The sequence below is a fragment of the Psammomys obesus genome, unplaced genomic scaffold, assembly GCF_907164565.1.
Source record: "Psammomys obesus unplaced genomic scaffold, mPsaObe1.curated_primary_1811, whole genome shotgun sequence".
Lineage (NCBI taxonomy): Eukaryota > Metazoa > Chordata > Mammalia > Rodentia > Muridae > Psammomys > Psammomys obesus.
This window is the reverse complement of record NW_026585687.1, coordinates 6450064-6462507: the sequence shown is the minus strand read 5'-3', so window position 1 is coordinate 6462507 and position 12444 is coordinate 6450064.

Genomic DNA, 12444 nt, shown 5'->3' with positions numbered 1-12444 from the left:
AGAAAGAAAGAAAGAAAGAAAGAAAGAAAGAAAGAAAGAAAGAAAGACTGTAATCCCAGCACTCAGGAAAGCAGAATCAGGCTGATCTCTGTGAGTTTGAAGCCAGCCTGGTCTACAAAGTGAGTCCAGGACAGCCAAGGCTACACAGAGAGATGCTGTTTTGAAAACCAAAGGGAAAAAAGAAAAGAAAAAGGAATGAACTGTCAGATCAGCAAAGAAAACAGCACTAAATTTGATGAATTACTTGCAAGTCATATATCATATAAGATCAAACTGTACAAAGTATGTGATGAACTCTTACAACTCAACAGTGAAACACAGACAACCCAATTGAAATGTTGGCAAGATATTTTAGTGGGCAGTAATCTCAAGACTGTATAAAATGTCTAAGAGATGCAAATGCAAACTATAATAAGACACCAATTCAGAGTCATTATTGTCACTACTCTAGAAAAAATTAAGAAAGACAATATGTTTATACATTTGTTTTCTTTCTTCAGTTTATTACATCTCGACTGAGTTTTCTTCACCCTCTTGATCAAAGTATTTCAAGGGAGCTGGCTCAGAAGTACCTCAAAAAGTATTCATCGTCCTTAGCAGTTAGAGAAAATTAAATGATTATTTTGCATCTCTAGATATGATCATGTGATTTCTGTCCATAAGCTTATTTATATGCTACATTATATGTATTGATTTGCATATGTTGAGCCAACCTTGTACCTCTTAGATGAAGCCCAGTTGTTCATGATTTATTAATATGTTCCAGAATTTATTTTACAAATATTTTCTTGAGATTTTTATAAAGTAAATTGGTCTGTAGAGGTTTGTTGTTGTTGTTGTTGTGTTTTATTCCTTTTTTGTATGAGGATAATACTGTTTTTGTACAATGAATTTTGCAGTGTTACTTCCTGCATCAGTTAAATATATTAAATATTGCCTCAGAGGCACAAGTATGCATCGTTACATTAAGGAATGAAATCACAAAATTTCCCTTTTAATTAATTTGATCAAGAGTGAGCCCAAGTTTGAATTCTTTATTGTTTTCCTTGTGTATTGTATGCCTGTAATTTTCAGTTTCTATCTTGTTTGTAACGTTCCCTTGTGGGAATCTGATATGTTTCTATTGCTTGTGCCTTGTCGGTATACAGGTCTGATGTATGACTCCCCCTCTTGCTATGTATTTGTGTGTTGCCTATGCCAGTCTGATGTATACCTGTAAATCTGGCTGTCTACAAAGCTTTCCTCGTTCACAATCAGCATAGAAAACACCACTTGGAGAAGTTAGACAATCTTTACAGATATCTTTAACAGAATTTTAAAAGGTACTGGGGTCATGCAAGAAGAACAACAAAACAGCTGTAGAAGTCATGGAGTGCAGCCTACCAGTTAGCACAACTATAATGAGTGTGCCTTGGAGAGACAAACTCCAAGGACTACCTGTGCTGGAGACTTCATGGTGTTTCACACAATCACCACTTCCCTCATAATCTAAAAGCTGTATAAATACTCTGGGGGGGGGGAGCGGTTTCCAGCCCCTCACTGGGCAGTTTTATTGGCACTTACAATATTAGTGATTAATCTTTTCCAAGTTGTGACTGGAGCAGATTAATGATTCAACCATCAACCTTAGAAAGAATTTAGAGATGTAGATTGTTAGTAAAGTTAGCTTAAAATGTTTTTGTTAGTGGCTTTGACATAGAAAATCTTAGGAAACAAATTTTATTAAATTTTTATTTTTTATATTAATTAAAGTTTATTAATGTTGTATTCCAGCTGTAGCCTCATCCCTCATTCCCTCCCAATCCCAACCTCTCTCTCTCATCTCCTCCCATGCCCCTCTCCAAGTCCACCGATAGGCAAGGTCCTCCTCTCATTCCATCTGACCCTAGCTTACTAGGTCTCATCAGTACTTCATTATCCTCCTCTGTGGCCTGGAAAGGCTGCTTCCACCACAGGAGGATATGATCAAAGAGCAGTCACTGAAGTCAAATCAGAGACAATCACTCTTCCCCTACTAGAGAACCCACTTGAATACTGAGCTGCCATGGGTTACATCTGAGCAGGGGTTCTAGGTTATATTCCATGACTGGGTAGTGGTTGGAGTATGAGTATCAGGAAAGAACCCTGTGCCCAGATTTTTTTGGTTCTGTTGCTATCCTTGTGGATCTCCTATCCTCTCCATGTCTTACTATCTCCCCCTTCTTTCCTTAGATCCCCTTCACTCTGACCAAAGTTTAGTTATGAGTCTCAGCATTAGCTTTGATGAACTGCAGGGGAGAAGTCTTTCAGAGGTCCGCTGTGACAGACTCCTGTCTTTTTTTTCCTGTTTTCTTCTTCTTCCAATGTCCATCCATTTGTCTTTCTGAGTGAGGACTGAGCATGATACCCAGGGTCTTCCTTCTTGCTTAGCTTCATTATGTGTACAGATTTTAGTATATTTATCCTACATTACATGTCTAATAACCACTTATAAGCAAGTATATTCCATTTGTGTCTTTCTGCTTCTGTGATACTTGACTCAGGATGATCTTTTCTAGATCCCAATATTTGCCTGCACTTTTCATGATTTCCTTGCTTTTAATAACTTAGTAGCATTCCACTGTGTAATAGTGCTAAAATTTCTGCATCCATTCCTCAATTGAGGAACATACAGGTTGTTTCCAGATTCTGGCTATTATGAATAAAGCTGCCATGAACATGGTTGAGCAAATATCCTCACTGTGTACTAGAGAATATTTTGGATAAATGTCTAGGAGGATATAGATGGATGTCAAGGTAGAACTATACTTCATTTTCTGAGAAAGCACCAGATTGATTTCCAAAGTGGTTGTATAAGCTTACATTCCCACCAGTAATGGAGAAGGGTTCCCCTTTCTCCACATCCTCTCCAGCATGTGTTGTCACTTCAGTGTTTGAACTTAGCCATTTTGATGGGTGTAAGGTGAAATCTCAGGGTTGTTTTGATTTGCCTTTCCCTGATAACTAAGGACATTGAGCATTTCTTTAAGTGTTTCTCTATAATTATATACTCCTCTACAGAGAATTCTCTGTTTAGCTCTGTACCCCATTTTTAATTGGATTACTTGATTTCTAGCTTTTTAACTTCTTTAGTGCTTTATATATGATTGATATCAGCCCTCTGTCAGATATAGGGTTGATGAAGATTCTTTCCCAGTCTGTAGGCTGTCGTTTTCTTCTGACAACAGTGTCCTTTGCTTTACAGAACTTTTTTAGTTTCATGAGGTCCCATTTATTGATTGTTGATTGTAGAACCTGTGCAATTGTGTTCTGTCCCAAAAGTTATCTCTTGTGCCAATGAGTTCTAGGCTTTCTCCCAATTTTTATTCAACCAATTTAGTGTGTCTGGTTTTATTTTGAGTTATTTGATCCACTTGGACTTTGGTTTTGTACAGTATGATAAATATGGATCTATTTTCATTTTTCTGCATGTAGACATCCAGTTGGACCAGCACTATTTGTTGAAGATGTTGTCTTTTTTTCCATTTTACGGTTTTGGCTTCTTTATCAAAAATCAAGTTTACATAGATGTGTGGGTTATTTCTGGGTCTTCTGTTCATTTACATTGATCCACCATCCTGTTTCTATTCCAATACCATTCCATTTTTATTACAATTGCTCTGTAGTACAGCTTGAGATCAATGGATCCAGATGATCTGATGTTGTACAGGATCATTTTGGAAATTTGAGGTTTTTTGTTTTTCTATATGAGGTTGAAAATTGTTCTTTCAAGGTCTGTAAAGAATTGTGTTGTATTTTGACGGGAATTGCATTGAATCTGTAGATAGCTTTTGGCAGGATGGCCATTTTCACCATGTCAATCCTACCGATCCATGAGCACAGGAGATCTTTTCCATCTTCTGATATTTTCTTCAATTTCTTTCTTCAGAGACGTGAAGTTTTTTTCAAACAGATCTTTCACTTGCTTGGTTAGAGTTACTTCAAGGTACTTTATGTTATTAGTGGCTATTGTGAAGGATGTTGTTTAACTAATTTCTTTCTCAGCACTTTTGTCTTTGGTATACAGGAGAACTTCTGGGTTTTTTGTTTGTTTGTTTTTTGTTTTTCGGGGTTTTTTTTTTGGTTTTTTGTTTTTTTTTAATTGAGTTGATTTTGTATCCAACCATTTTGCTGAAAGTGTTTATCAGCTGAAGGAGTTCTCTGGTTGAAAGTTTGGTGTCACTCATGTATACTATCATATCATCTGCAAATATTGATACTTTGACTTCTTCCTTTCTGATTTATATCCCCTTGATCTCCTTTAGTTGTCTTATTGCTCTAGCTAGGACTTCAAGTACTATGTTGAAGAGATAGGAAGAGATAGGGAAGCCTGTCTTGTTCCTGATTTCAGTGGGATTAATTTAAGTTTCTCTCCATTTAGTTTTGTGTTGTCTATATGCTTGCTGTATGTTGTCTTTACTATTTTTAAGTATGTGCCTTGTGTCTCTGATCTCTCCCAGACTTTAAATGTGAATGGTTATTGGATTTTGTCAAATGCTTTTTCGGCATCTAAGGAGATGATCATGTGGTTTTTCTCCTTCAGTTTGTTTATATGGTGGATTGTATTGATGTATTTCCTTATATTGTGCCACCCCTGTATGCCTGGGATGAACCCTACTTGGCCCATGGTGGATGATATCTTTCATGTGTTCTTGGATTCGGTTTGCAAGTATTTTATTGAGCATTTTTGCATCACTGTTCGTAAGAGAGATAGGTCTTAAGTACTCATTTTTGGTTGAGTCTTCGTGTGGTTTAAGTATCAAGGTGACTGTGGCTTCACAGAATGAGTTTGGTAATGTTACTTCTCTTTCTCTTTTGGGGAGTATTTTGAAAAGAATTGAAGTTAGCCCTACTTTGAAGGCCTTGTAGAATTTTGTGTTTAAATCATCTGACCTTGGGCTTTTTTTGGAGGGACACTTTTGCTCAGTGCTTCTGTTTCTTTGGGGAATATCGGACTATTCAGTCTCTTTACCTGCTCTTGTTTAATTTTGGTAAATGGAATCTAACAAGGAAATTGAACATTTCATTTAGATTTTCAAATTTTGTGGCATGTAGGTTTTTGTAGTAAGACCTAATGATTGTTTCGATTTCCTCAGTGTCTGTTGTTTTCTGATTTTTCTCATTTTGATAGTTTCTCTCTGCCTTTTAGTTAATTTTGCTTAGGGTTTGTCTATCTCGTCGACTTTTTCAAAGAACCAGCTCTTGGTTTAATTGATTATTTGAATTGTTTTATTTGTTTCTAATTTATTGATTTCAGCCCTACATTTTATTATTTTCAGTTGTCTACTCCTCTTGGGTCTGTCTGCTTCTTTTTTTCTAGGGCTTTCAGGTGAGCTATTAAGTTGCTTGTATGTGATGTTTCAAATTTCTTCTTCAAGGCACTTAGTGCTATGATATTTCCTCTTAGCACTGCTTTCTTTGTGTCCCATAAGTTTGGGTATGTTGTACCTTCATTTTCATTGAATTCTAGGAAGTCTTTAATTTCTTTCTTTATTTCTACCCTAACCCAGCTGTCATTGAGTAACAAGGTGTTCAGTTTCCATGTGTGTGTAGGCTTTTTGCTATTTCTGTTGGTGTTGAAGTCCAGCTTTAGTCCATGGTGGTCAGATAGAATACAAGGAATTATTTCAATCTTCTGGTATCTTGTATCTGGGAAACAATTTGAAGTATGTAAAAGAACAGTCTTGATATTTGAGAAAGGATTTTTTTTTTGAGGTCAGGGTACAAGACCAATCTTAAGTAAGATATGGAAAACAGTAAGATCTGGAGATGACAGGAACTTCACAAGGAGAGCAACAGAACCAAAAAATCTGATCACAAGGGTCTTTCCTGGGACTGATACTCCAACCAAGGACTATGCATGGAGATAACCTAAGATCCCTGCACAGATGTAGCCCATGGTAGTTCAGTATCCAAGTGGGTTCCATTGTAATAGGAACAGGGACTGTCTCTGACATGAACTGTTTGGCCTGTTCTTTAATTTCCTCCTTCTGAGAGGGAAGCAGCATTACCAGGCCACAGAAGAAGACAAGAAGCAGCCACTCCTGATGAGACCTAATTGACTAGGATCAGAAGGAAAGAAAAGAAGTTCTCCCTGTCAGTGGACTTGGGGAGGGGCACGCATGCAGAGGGTAGAGGAAGGGAGGGATTGGGATGGGAAGAGGGAGGGAACCACGGGGGGATAGAAAGTAAGTAAAGTGTAATTAATAAAGAAAAAATAAAATAAAATAAGAACTAAAGAAGTTAAAAAGCAATAAATCAAGTAATCCAATTGTTTAAAAAATGGGGTACAGAGCTAAACAGAGAATTCTCTGTAGAGAAATATAGAATGGCAGAGAAATACTTAAAGAGATGCTCAACATCCTTAGGCATCAGATAGATGCTAATCAAAATGACCCTGAGATTTTTACCTTACACCCATCAAAATGGTTAAAATAAAAAACTCAAATGACAACACATGCTGGAGAGGTTGTGAAGAAAGGGGAACCCTCCTCTACTGCTGGTGGGAATGTAAACTTGTACAACCACTATGGAAATCTATCTGGCCCTTTCTCAGACAATTAGGACTAGTGCTTCCTCAAGACCCAGTTATACCACTCCTAAGCATATTTCCAAAATTTGCTCAAGCACACAACAAGGACATTTGCTCAACCATGTTTGTAGCAGCTTTATTTGTAACAGCCAGAACATGGAAACAACCCAGATGTCCCTCAGCAGAAGAATGGATACAGAATTGTGGTATTTTTACACAATAGAATACTACTCAGCAATCAAAAATGAGGCAAACATGAAATTTGCAGGCAAATGGTGGGATATAGAAAAGACCATCCTAAGTGAGGTATCCCAGGATCAGAAAGACACACACGGTATATACTCACTTATATAGACCTATAAGATATGATAAACATAATGAAATCTATACACCTAAAAAAGATAAACAAGAAAGCAGACTCAGAGTTAGATGATCAATCTTCACTTAGAAAGAAAAATGGGATGGGCATTGGACATAGGAGACCATGTATGGATATAACCTAGAACCTCTGCTCGGATGTAGGCCATGGTAGCTCAGTAACCAATTGGTTTCCCATAGTAAGGGCAACAGAGACTATTTCTGACAGAAACTCAATGGCAGGCTCTTTGACCTCTCCATCCCCCAAGGGAGGAGCAGTCCTGCTAGGCCACAGAGGAGGACTTTGCAGCCAGTCCTGAAGATACCTGATAAAATAGGGTCAGATGAATGGGGAGGAGGTCCCCCCCTATCAGTGGACTTGGAAAGGGGCAGGGAGGAGATGAGGGAGGGAGGATGGTATTAGGAGGGAATGAGGGAGCAGGATACAGCTGAGATACAGAGTTAATAAAATGTAAGTAATAATAAAAATTTAAAAAAAGATTGGTTAAGTAACTTTATCATGGTAACTGAAAAATTGCAAATCACAATGACAATCGCTATTTCTAAGATAAAATATTATTTCATCAAGCAATGAAAATTTAAGTAAGTGTTTGAAAACAATATGATTTAAAATAATTAATCATAGATTAAACTGAAGCCTCTAAAATTTGAATGTTTATATTCTGACTTAACAGGTTAGTGTTGCAAGAAAAGCCGCAAACAACCACCTACCTGAATGAGATTTCAGTCCAGTTATAAATTAAGTACACTCTTGCTATTTGGTTTAATAAGTAATAAATTAGTTGCTGAAATTTGCTCAGCATGCACAAACTGATGGGTTAAAATCCAGGGTCATAAATGAAATCCAGCTCTCTTCTTGGGAAAACAACACAGATATTTTTTTAAAGTGGTGCCTTCTAAACCTGAGGGTTGTATACATACTATGTATTGTCACTGTAAAGAATCTCCTTCAATTTCTATGTAAGAGATCATTTCTGAAGATGAGGTGAAGCCATACGTTTAATACACACATCACATAACATCTCATACTCACTAAACCCGTATCTCCAAACTGAAATTTGTGGATCATCCCCCAAAAAACCAGCATCACCAGAAGAAGCCTTCATAATGGTAAATCGCTGACATTTCTTCATCGTCTCTAGTATATTCATCATACTATGAAATAAAATATTTAAAAATTTAAATTATAAGCCTACAACATGACTTGGTTTTGCCCTCATTCTACAGCATACTGAAATACTTCTGATAATGCAGAACACATTTTTAGAAAATGCATTCTTAAAATATGCTTTCCAATATTTTCTTTGTAACACTATTTTTTCTTCGTATTAATTAATTCAATTTACATCTATGTCATAGGCCCCTCTCTGATCTCCTCCAGTCCCACCTTCCCTTCTGCACCCCCTGTTTCCTTTTCCTCAAAATGTAGGAGGGTTCTGACACTCAAGCTCATCATATGAGGACTGAGTTTGTATACCTCCCCTGTGGCTGGGGAGGGAAGTCCTATCAGGGGAAGTGATCAAAAGGCAGGGAACATAGTCTATGTCAGAGATATCCCCCATTCCCTTAGCTAGTGGGCCCACATGAAGCATAAGATGCCCATCTGGCTTATCTTCTTGAGGCCTGTGCATTGTAGGATGTCTATCTTGTACTTTATGACTAAAATCCACTTATGAGTGAGTATATATCACGTGTATCTTTCTGGATCTGTGTTACCTCACTCAGGATAATCTTTTCTAGTTCCATCCATTTGCCTGAAATTTTCATGATTTCCTTTTGTTTTTGTTATAGCTGAGTAGTATTCCATTGTGTAAATGTACCACAGTTTCTTTATCCATTATTAGGCTGAGGAACATCTTAGTTGTTTCCAGTTTCCAGTTTCTGGCTGTTATGAATAACGCTGCTTTGAACATGGCTGAGCAAATGTCCTTGTTGTATGGTTGAGCATCTTTCAGGTGTATGCCCAGGAGTAGTATGGCTATTCCCAGCTTTCTGAGAGAGTGCCAGATTGATTTCCACAGTTGTACAAGTTTGTACTCCCACCAGCAATGGAAGAGTGTTCCCCTTTCTCCACATCCTTGCCAGCATATGTTGCCACAAGTTGTACCAGTATTTCTTTAATTCTCATGTGTTAGACTAAAGAGTTTGTTGGCTTGAATATTCTAATTCATTTTGTCTTGATAGGTCCTATTACTTTTTTTTATTTTGAATGAGCTTATAAGTAATAGGTATTATTTTGTATAGGAAGGATTTATATTTATTTAACAAAAAACTGGAAAAAATCATATTTTTAAAGTTTTGTGAGATGGTAATGAGTGATCATTATACAGGCTCTCAAGCATTATGTTTGAGCTTTTCAAAATATTTAATAATGAAAGAGGTTTTTCTGCTGAGTATGATAGGAGAGAGAAAGGGTGGAGAAAGAATAACTAACACTAAGGTTATTTGAAAAATGCATGTGGAAAATTTATTTTATAAATGTCATGTGCACACACACAGAGAGATACACACAGACACACACAGATATGTGCACCCCCCCCACACACACATTGAGTTACAATACATGGAGAATAATGCTTCCCTCAGAAGCCGTAAGCTGCTGAATAATAAGTCCAGTGCCAGTCCTCAAGTGGCAGGTAGAGAAGTGTTTTTTATTCTCATTATAACTCTATGGTAAGTCTCTATTGCTGAAGATATCAAACACTTTGGCCACAGGACTTGAAGGAATCAAGCTGGCACTGACATGAAAGTTCCCTCACTGCTGGCTAGCTTTTATAGTATCAGAAATCAGCATAACAGACATATGTGAAGAAAGGCCTTAACTAGCTGTGACCACCGTAAGTGATCCTGAAAAGATATTCCCATGAGGACAGTAGTGACATGAATAGTATGCAGGTAACCAGCTACTCTCTGTTTGGATTTAAGGCTTACTCCAAAGACGAAAACTCATTCCTGATACCATCAATCTGGCCAAGAACCTGTGTTTGGGGATCCCATACACCTTAGGGATGAACCCACTATCATTATTTTTTCTAAATGAACATAGATAGTCTCAAATTTCTCTCTAAGTAATTCTCTACTCTATATTAACAGATTAGTGCAATTCTCGGTCCTCATCAGAAAAGTATCTATATTCTGGATTGTGATTAACACAGACTCACAAATGGTTAAAGTGCAGATAATAAGTGTCTTTGAAGTTCTCAGCTATAAATGAGACACCTATATCATACTTCTCCCCACAAGACTCAAGGAGCTTTGAAGAAGAGAAGTCAAAAATGTTGTTAACACAAGACATAGTGAAGGGTTGGGATAAAGTAGTGTCATCCAAACAAGATAGGGCCAGTACAATAAGACACCTTATATGACCTTCTGCATAAGATCAAGCTAGTCAACATTCTGTCATGGATGAGATATGAGTACGTGAGATGTCACCCACAGCTGAGGCACTATTGACAGCTGATGTCTAGTTAGTGGAGCGAGAGTTAGTTTCCTTTAGGAGTATGTTCTCTGATAGGTTAGCAATTATTCAGTGGACATTCCTACATCTATGCATACATGGGCAACAAAATTTGATCTCAGAGGGTCTCTTAGGGAAAAAAGCACACGAAATTTGGGAAAGGAACATGGAAAGAAGGCATACAGATGGACTTAAAGAGAGAAAAGTGAGTAAATAAAATAGAAAACTACATTGTATTCGTAAATGAAATCCTCAAAGAGTAAATAAAATGCATTTTAAAACAAAGTAAAAATGAGTGCACAGTATTTGTTTTACAACATGTTCACTAGATATCATAGATTTACTGGACACTTCAACAGCAATTTAAATTGAAAAACTAAATTTTCATGTACACCTAATTTCTATTAGAAAAACTAAATTTTCCGGTACACCTAATTTCTATTAGAATATAAGGTATAGTTCATTTACTATTTACAATATTACTGTAGGAGATTCAAGATATCAGCGACCAGCATGCACCTTATCTGAGAAGCAGAGGATCTCAAACTCCAAAATTGGTGTATGTAGAAACAGCTGAAACCAGAAAATCGACATTGAGACTTCCTGAACAAGAGGGGACATCACATGAGCTGAGAACATTTAGATTCAGGTCACCCACGGACTTCTCTGGGAACAGAGAGTGGCAAACTTTCTACTTCCTTGCACTTCCTTTTTGGGGCCTCCATCCTCCTTGGTGAAGCCTGCTTACAGTGCCAGAGACTCTTAGCACAGAACTCACTGCCTGGGGACTGAGACAGCAGAGAAGAAGGCTCCTAGCTTCTCAGCCATGCAGCTGTACCAGCCTTTCAAGTCGCAGATCCACAGTATGATCATTCAGGGTCCTGAGTATGCGAGCAGCTGTAAGGACTCCACAGGGCCTCCCAGCCAATGACTGTACTGGCCTCACAATCTCGGTGGTGGACAACCACCAAAGTCACCAGAACTGATAAACGACCCAGGTACACCAAGGTGCCTGGCCACCTAGGTCTGTGGACCACTTTGTGCCCCCCCCCCCAGGACTTCCCAGCAGGCATCTGGACCAGCTTCCCAGTCCCACTGCTGCGGCTAGACTCCCTTGCACAACAGCTGCAGCACCACTAAGCTGATGAAGCTAGTCTTCTCACATTTGACCCAGCAAGATTAAACCTGAAAGTAGAGAACAGGGGGAACCCCTGTGCTTTCTGATTTGAGCTGCTAGAGAGTGAGTGTGCCTTCAAGAGCCTGCGGAGCCCAGATCCAGGGTCCACCTTAGATAGCAGCCAGACATCAGATCCCTCCCACCCACACACCCACTGTGGGAAACAGAGGGATTGTTGGTACATTGAAGCCCCTGCACTGTGGGTCCACTAGTGGAGTGCAGGCAAATAACTTCTGGAGCTCAGTCAGAGCTGAATACCAGTAACCTATAGGACACTGAGGTATTCAGGAAATTTGCACAAGCAAATTGCACATGCGGTGCACCAGGGCCTGCGAATACCTTCAGTGCCTGCAACCCTTTTGGTACCTGCAAGACATCCTTCCCTCACACTCAAGGCTTCTACATTCTCTAACACCCTGTCTTCAAGGCACACTTCCACACACATGCACACACTTGCCTGCATTTTTCCTTCTGTGCCGGTGAAACTTCATCCTACAGGTACAGCTGAAATGCCAATGTACATGCTGAAACGATTAGACATACGTCAACTTCCTGAAGAGTTCTCCAGACACTAGAGAAAGACAGTACCATTCTGAACTGCAGAATTCAGGAACAAACAGTGAGGGTTATGGATAAGCAAATGGCAAGAGGGCAGCGAAAGAACACATCCAACAAATATAAGAACATCATGGCTTCATCAGCAATACCCAGAGTCAACAGATACTCCAATTCATCAGAAACAAAGGAAAATGACTTTAAAGATATATTTATCCAGTTATTAGAGGCACATAACGAGGAAACAAACAAATCTCTCAAAAAAAAAATAGCCACACAAATGTAAGCAAATAAAAAGAAAATGAACAAAGCTCTCAAAGAAACACA